We start from the raw sequence: 7,765 nt of genomic DNA on the forward strand, positions 1-7,765 counted from the left end.
TTAGAGGCACCCAGGGGGTGGTATGTAATTGTCCCAGGTCACTGGGTGGGGGCTCGAGCCGGTTTTGCATTGTGTTATTGAAACGGAACCCCTAGATACAGAACCCGGCCCTTGTTGCTGCCAACTCTGACAGCCAGGAGGGTTACAAGGGTATGGTGTGGATTAAAGTACTCTCCCAGAAGATCCTTTGCACTGCAGAGAACAATATAAAAGGAAGCACCATTAGGTGTTGGTGAACAACTTGGCTGAGCACTTTTCCATGTAAAATCCAGGAATCTCAGGATTTGAGGAAGAAAGAGGGACAGAATTTGTGAAATTGGAGTGAGGCCATGGAATGAAACAGGGGCACAAGACAGCTGGTTCTGGGGACGGGGCAGAGGTCCCCTGAGATTCCTGTAAGAAGCAGATGCTTGTGTATTTGTTACCACCTCTGTTCAAGGAAACAGGACTCATGTACATTTTGTAAATAAACAAATACCCTGTGTCACAGTGACAGTGTCACTTCAGGGCTCATGAAAAATCACCATATGAATTCCAGTAAGCAGGGTCCACCAATCAACTGAAGTAGGTCCCATTCAAACTATAAGCAGATCCCAGTGAGAACAGTAAATTCAATACCCCAGATCAAAAAGGGAACACAGTTGTCCTGCCCCAGCCCTATCTTCCCTTAAATAGATTCTCACATCTAGCAGTCTCTGGTTGAGTTCTATCCCCAGCCAGACCTTGTTTCAGGAAACTAACATGAGAAATTTGTTCTCCTCTGAGCCTCCCCTTGTCTGAGCTGGCTCTCTCCTTTTTAATGCCCCCTCCAAGTCTGACAACTCTTGCAGGCGTATTGGGGTGAGCCAACAGCAGTTTTCCTGGCCAATATGGGGTTTGTATACCCCATCACAGCCACCTATTTCTGCTGCAAACAGGAATTTGACCTACAAGGTTCCAGAAATCTGCTACTGCTCACCAAATGGGACAACAATATTACTGATAATTATTTTCTGGATTTGAGACGAACTATTTTGAAAACCTATGGGTACTGCCAGTAATGGAGGTGTTCAGGTGCAGAAATACTGGTAACTCAGAGCAAAGCCATTGGTAATTTTTTCTGAACCCCACCCTTGGAGTTTAAGATGTGACTAACATCAAATACTTATACACATCAATTACATCTTTTTCAGTGTGAATAAGACTTGGACCCAGACCTACAAAACCCTTTATGTACAGAGCTTTCTCTTAGGGACAACTGTTCCAGATCACAACACTGGACCCTTCCATAGCCTATCCAATTGCTCACGTTTTTCTGAGTTACCAACCACAGCCTTCATCAGCTATACAGATAAATACATTGTAATTTTATTGCAGTCAGTGGAGTTAGTTCAGGTTTATACCAGTGAAAATTAGAGCAGAATTTTGCCCAATATGTTCAGCATAAATATCCAGGAAAGTTCTTGGAGATGTTGAGTCCATTGTTCCAACCATGATGTCTTTGTACCCAATCAATTCCAATAAATTGCAGTGATGAGACTGGATGATTTCGGTCTTGGAAATTTTGAACTATTGACAAGGACATAGCTCCAGATTTCATGGCACTTTTTTTGTGTTTTGAGATATGTAATTTGAGGGTCTTGTCATACCTGCCGGAAGGAGCATTCACAGTAGCTATTTAAAAGCGTCAAGAAGCTTATGGGGGTAGAGATAGCGGGAGTATCACCTTTAAATGAAAGTGGAATTCATAAAAATATGAAGTTTTCCACTGATTCTATACATTTTTCCCTACAGGCTCTACTCTGTCTTTTAGATGAGCATATCATTATCCCACACACATTACAGCTTTAGCCTACTTTATTGTTGATTAAATATTCTCTTTTTTGTGCAAATGTATCACTTAATTTCTATATATAGTAAAGATTCTCAGATAAAATGACATCTGAAATCCTCCTCCACATTGGACATAGAAAGCCACTATGTTACGATCAACTCAGGATTGAATAAGGACTGGGAATGGCTGAGTCATTACAAACATTGAATCTATCTCCCCTTGTAAGTATTCTCACACTTCTTATCAAACTGTCTGTACTGAGCTATCTTGATTATCACTTCAAAAGTTTTTTCCACTTACTTAATTGGCCTCTCAGAGTTGGTAAGACAACTCCCACCTGTTCATGCTCTCTGTATGTGTGTATATATATCTCCTCAATATGTTTCACTCTATATGCATCCGAAGAAGTGGGCTGTAGCCCACGAAAGCTTATGCTCTAATAAATTTGTTAGTCATAGCTGGGCATACATCCCTGTAGGGAGATTCGGTCGGCTTGTCCCACTCCGGGGCGGCGGGAAGCCAGACCGCCTCGCTACTTGGGTCAGGTGTGTCGGGGAATTAGCTTGACTGTGCAGCAAACAGTCAGCAGCTCCGGCCCTCTGGCAGGGGCTGAGCAAACAGTTCAATAGTAACAAGCCCCGGCCCTAGATCAGGGCAGGGCAACAAACAGTTAGTAGCTCAGGCCCTCAGGCAGGGGCTGAGTAAACGGTAGTACAGTAAACCCCAGGCTCCTGGCTCTGAGCAGCCGGGGAGAGGGGGAGACTGCCACCCGCGCGGTGGGTGGCAGGGGGGACGCAGGCCCACCCACTCCACTGCGTCCCAGCCCGGGGCCCTGGCAGCTGCAGAAGACCCGCTGCGGTGTCAGTGGGGATCCTGACCGCAACACACTGACATTGGCTCTGACAGTGTTGCAGCCAGACTCGGGTCGGCTGCCCCCGGGCTACTTCCTACCTCCCCCTCTAGAGGTACCTGGGTCCGGACAACGTCCTCCATGGGGTCACACACCATGGGCTCCTCGGGGTAGCTGGCGAGCGGTAGGTTTGGCAGCTCCTCGGGGTAACTGGCAAATGGTAGGCCTGGCAGTTCCTCAGGGTACTGGGCGAGCGGTAGGCTTGGTAGCGTCTCTGGGCTTGGGCTAGCATCAGGCATTGGCTGGTCTGGCCAGTCCTCGGTTCGGCTGCTGATTGCTGTGGTCTCCCCACTGAGAGCTACACCACAGGTGTCTGGTCTCTCCGGTGGCTGAGTTCCAAGTGAGCTCTGGGCTTTTATACTTCCTGTCCTGTGCCTTGACCTCTGAGGGGCAGGTGCAGGGTTTGCTGGCTCCGCCCACTTTGGTGTCCAGGGAGGCTTCATCCCCCTCCGGGGCGGTGGGGAACCAGACCGCCTCACTACAATCCCTTATCCAGGTCAGTGCCAACAGGATACCTACCCATGTGGCTGTTATTATGGTGTAAGAGTCAATGGTTGTCCAACCCTGTCACTCTCGGTGGGGGGCTATGCCCCCTCACTACTGTGTGGCTGCCCAACAAAAATAAGGGGGAATTAGCACTTTCAGGGCTCTGACTCCCCTGGGTGGGGCAGAGCAACAAGCAATCTAGGACCAGCTATAGTCTGATTTCCCATAACTACAGATTTTAATTTCTTCCGGACCTTCCTTTTCACCCAAGACTTTTACACAACTTTTGATCCCGTTAGCATGTGGGAGTTTGTGATGCTGTTACTTCTTGTCTATTTAATTCCCAACTGCCCTCATATATTCATTTATTACTCTTATCTTCACTATTTCCATTAACTGTTGCCCAAAAGGTTAAATCTAATAATTTCATCCTTAAATTTATATACATTTCTCTAATTGCTACCTGTAGCATACACAATGAAGTCATAATACTTGCACCATGTGCGATTCACAGAGCTTGGACTTGGATTGGCTCTACTTTTTTTAGTGATGATTTAGAAGCTGAATAAAAGGCTTAGGATCCACAATCTATAACTCATCCTATTAATGCCCTATACAGCATCAACATGTTCTTATTTGCACCCCAATTGTTCCCAGCAATATGTTTAAGCAGATTCATCCTATCTTTCTATTTAGTTTTGATATTATCTATATGACCCTTCCAAGTTAGTTATTGAACAAAGGATGTAAAATTTTGAACTACCTGTATTTTTTCTGTATAGAAATATGGGTTCCATTTTCACCAATCTTCCTTTTTGTAAAGTTCATTCCCTTTGTTTTACAAGAGAGACCTTAAATCCCCAAGTATCTATCCATTCTGAAATCTCCCTGAGTGTCTCATTGGTTCTCTACACAGCTATCTTAAGTCTTCATAGAATCATAGAATATCAGGGTTGGAAGGGACCTCAGGAGGTCATCTAGTCCAACCCCCTGCTCAAAGCAGGACCAATCCCCAACTAAATCATCCCAGCCAGGGCTTTGTCAAGCCTGACCTTAAAACCTCTAAGGAAGGAGATTCCACCACCTCCCTAGATAACCCATTCCAGTGCTTCACCACCCTCCTAGTGAAAAAGTTTTTCCTAATATCCAACCTAAACCTCCCCAACTGCAACTTAAGACCATTACTCCTTGTTCTGTCATCTGCTACCACTGAGAACAGTCTACATCCATCCTCTTTGGAACCCCCTTTCAGGTAGTTGAAAGCAGCTATCAAATCCCCCCTCATTCTTCTCTTCTGGAGACTAAACAATCCCAGTTCTCTCAGCCTCTCCTCATAACTCATGTGCTCCAGCCCCCTAATCATTTTTGTTGCCCTCCGCTGGACTCTTTCCACTTTTTCCACATCCTTCTTGTAGTGTGGGGCCCAAAACTGAACACAGTACTCCAGATGAGGCCTCACCAATGCCAAATAGAGGGGAATGATCACGTCCCTCGATCTGCTGGCAATGCCCCTACTTATACAGCCCAAAATGTCATTAGCCTTCTTCGCAACAAGGGCACACCATTGACTCATATCCAGCTTCTCGTCCACTGTAACCCCTAGGTCCTTTTCCGCAGAACTGCTGCCTAGCCATTTGGTCCCTAGTCTGTAGCAGTGCATGGGATTCTTCCATCCTAAGTGCAGGACTCTGCATTTGTCCTTGTTGAACCTCATCAGATTTCTTTTGGCCCAATCCTCTAATTTGTCTAGGTCCCTCTGTATCCTATCCCTACCCTCCAGCATATCTACCATTCCTCCCAGCTTAGAGTCATCTGCAAACTTGCTGAGGGTGCAGTCCATGCCATCCTCCAGATCATTGATGAAGATATTGAACAAAACCGGCCCCAAGACCGACCCTTGGGGCACTCCAATTGATACCGGCTGCCAACTAGACATGGAGCCATTGATCACTACCCGGTGAGCCCGACAATCTAGTCAGCTTTCTATCCACCTTATAGTCCATTCATCCAGCCCATACTTCTTTAACTTGCCGGCAAGAATTCTGTGGGAGACCGTATCAAAAGCTTTGCTAAAGTCAAGGAATAACACGTCCACTGCTTTCCCCTCATCCACAGTGCCAGTTATCTCGTCATAGAAGGCAATTAGGTTAGTCAGGCATGACTTGCCCTTGGTGAATCCATGCTGACTTTTCCTGATCACTTTCCTCTCCTCTAAGTGCTTCAGAATTGCTTCCTTGAGGACCTGCTCCATGATTTTTCCAGGGACTGAGGTGAGGCTGACTGGCCTGTAAGTCCCCGGATCCTCCTTCTTCCCTTTTTTAAAGCTGGGCACTACATTAGCCTTTTTCCAGTAATCCAGGACCTCCCCCAATTGCCATGAGTTTTCAAAGATAATGGTCAATGGCTCTGCAATCACATCCGCCAACTCCTTTAGCACCCTCGGATGCAGCACATCCAGCCCCATGGACTTGTGTTCGTCCAGCTTTTCTAAATAGTCCCGAACCACTTCTTTCTCCACAGAGGGCTGGTCACCTCCTCCCCATGCTGTGCTGCCCAGTGCAGTAGTCTGGGAGCTGACCTTGTTTGTGAAGACAGAGGCAAAAAAGGATTGAGTACATTAGCTTTTTCCACATCCTCTGTCACTAAGTTGCCTCCCTCATTCAGTAAGGGGCCCACACTTTCCTTGACTTTCTTCTTGTTGCTAACATACCCGAAGAAACCCTTCTTGTTTCTCTTAACATCTCTTGCTAGCTGCAACTCTAAGTGTGATTTGGCCTTCCTGATTTCACTCCTGCATGCCTGAGCAATATTTTTATACTCCTCCTTGGTCATTTGTCCAATCTTCCACTTCTTGTAAGTGTCCTTTTTGTGTTTAAGATCAGCAAGGATTTCACTGTTAAGCCAAGCTGGTCACCTGCCATATTTACTATTCTTTCTACACATCGGGATGGTTTGTTCCTGCAACCTCAATAAGGATTTTTTAAAATACAGCCAGCTCTCCTGGACTCCTTTCCCCCTCATGTTATTCTCCCAGGTGAGAATAACTTCTTCTACGTTTGGCCCATATAGCACAGTCATCCACTGTGACAGACTTGTGCCCTTATTTTCATCACTTTTACAAGACTCTGATAAACTTTGTACAAAGTATGCCGGGTGAGGTATCACATGAAAACATATAATCTACTGAACATTATTGTCCTGGTAAAATGTATGTAGGAACATTGTTTGTAAAATTATAAGATTTTTACTGTATGATATTTCTTAGACATGCTCCAAGTTTAGAAAAGCAGCCCAGACCAGCTCCCCAGAGCCAAAGATTAGCCAGCACCTCAGCCAATAATCAAGTGGACTATTACCGGGCTGAGCAGCCATTCTTTAGCAGGAAGAAGATTGAGGGGGAGAAATTTACATTTTGGCAATGGAACAGCTGGGGGGAGGGGTTCTGTGTAAGGAGACTGACTGTTGCCTGAATCCCAGCTGGAGATAATTCTCAAAGAAAAGGAACAGATACAAAAAATGAGGAACAGAGGACACAAATCACCTCTCCCCTCATCTCTAGTCATGACATCAACAACATTTGAAAGACAAAGGAAGCATCAGTGAACTTGGGGAGTGGTCCTGATTGAAGGAGTTCAGCCAGTAAAAGCATATGGTGAGAAAAACTTTTGTTTTGGATTCATTTAGTTTGTTAAGTTAGGTCTTAGTTTGCATTTTACCTTGTATTTCTTTGTAACGAATTCTGACTTTTATGCCCCATTGCTTGTAATCACTTTAAAAAAATCTACCTTTCTGTATTTAATAAATTTGTTTTATCTAAACCAGTGTGTGTTTGAACTGAAGTGTCTGGAACCTCCATTTGAGATAACAAGGTTTGTGCATATAATTTTTTATTAATGAAACAATGGAATTTCTATGAGCTTGTACTGCACAGAAGGAAAGGGCTGGGCAGTACAAGATGCACATTTATGGGGACAAGTCTTGGACTGGGAATTTGCTGGTATCGCTGCAATAAAATTCAGGAGTGGCTGGCTATAAGCATTCATATAATTCAACTGGGAGTGATTTTGCATGCTAGAGGCTGTGTGTGAACAGGCCAGGAGTGGCTACTCTCACAGCAAAAGAGTGTAAAAGGCACCCCAGTTTGAGAATTGAGGGGCCACAGCTGTTCAACTGTCCAGACTGTACCGTGGGGAATGTCACATCCACAAATAGAGTAATATCTAGAGTAATATCTGCCTGTATATGCACCAGGAGGTCAGTAATCATAATGTTAACAGGATTGGGCTGATAACACTCCCCTGTGGAGTGCCATTAATAACAGGAGCTGCTCTATGTTTTTTGCCGCCCCAAGCATGGCAGGCAGGCGGCTTTCGGCGGCGTGCCTGTGGGCGGTCCGCTGGCCACGCGGATTCGGCAGCATGCCTGCGGGAGGTCAGACGGTGCCGCACCATCGGCGTCCCCGCCGCCGAATTGCTGCCGAAGCCACGGGACTGGCGGACCTCCTGCAGGGATGCTGCCGAAAGCCGCCTGCCTGCCGCCCTCACAGCGACCGGCAG

The sequence above is a fragment of the Terrapene carolina genome, unplaced genomic scaffold (assembly GCF_002925995.2).
Source record: "Terrapene carolina triunguis isolate 2854851 unplaced genomic scaffold, T_m_triunguis-2.0 Scaffold613, whole genome shotgun sequence".
In the NCBI taxonomy this organism is placed as follows: domain Eukaryota; kingdom Metazoa; phylum Chordata; order Testudines; family Emydidae; genus Terrapene; species Terrapene triunguis.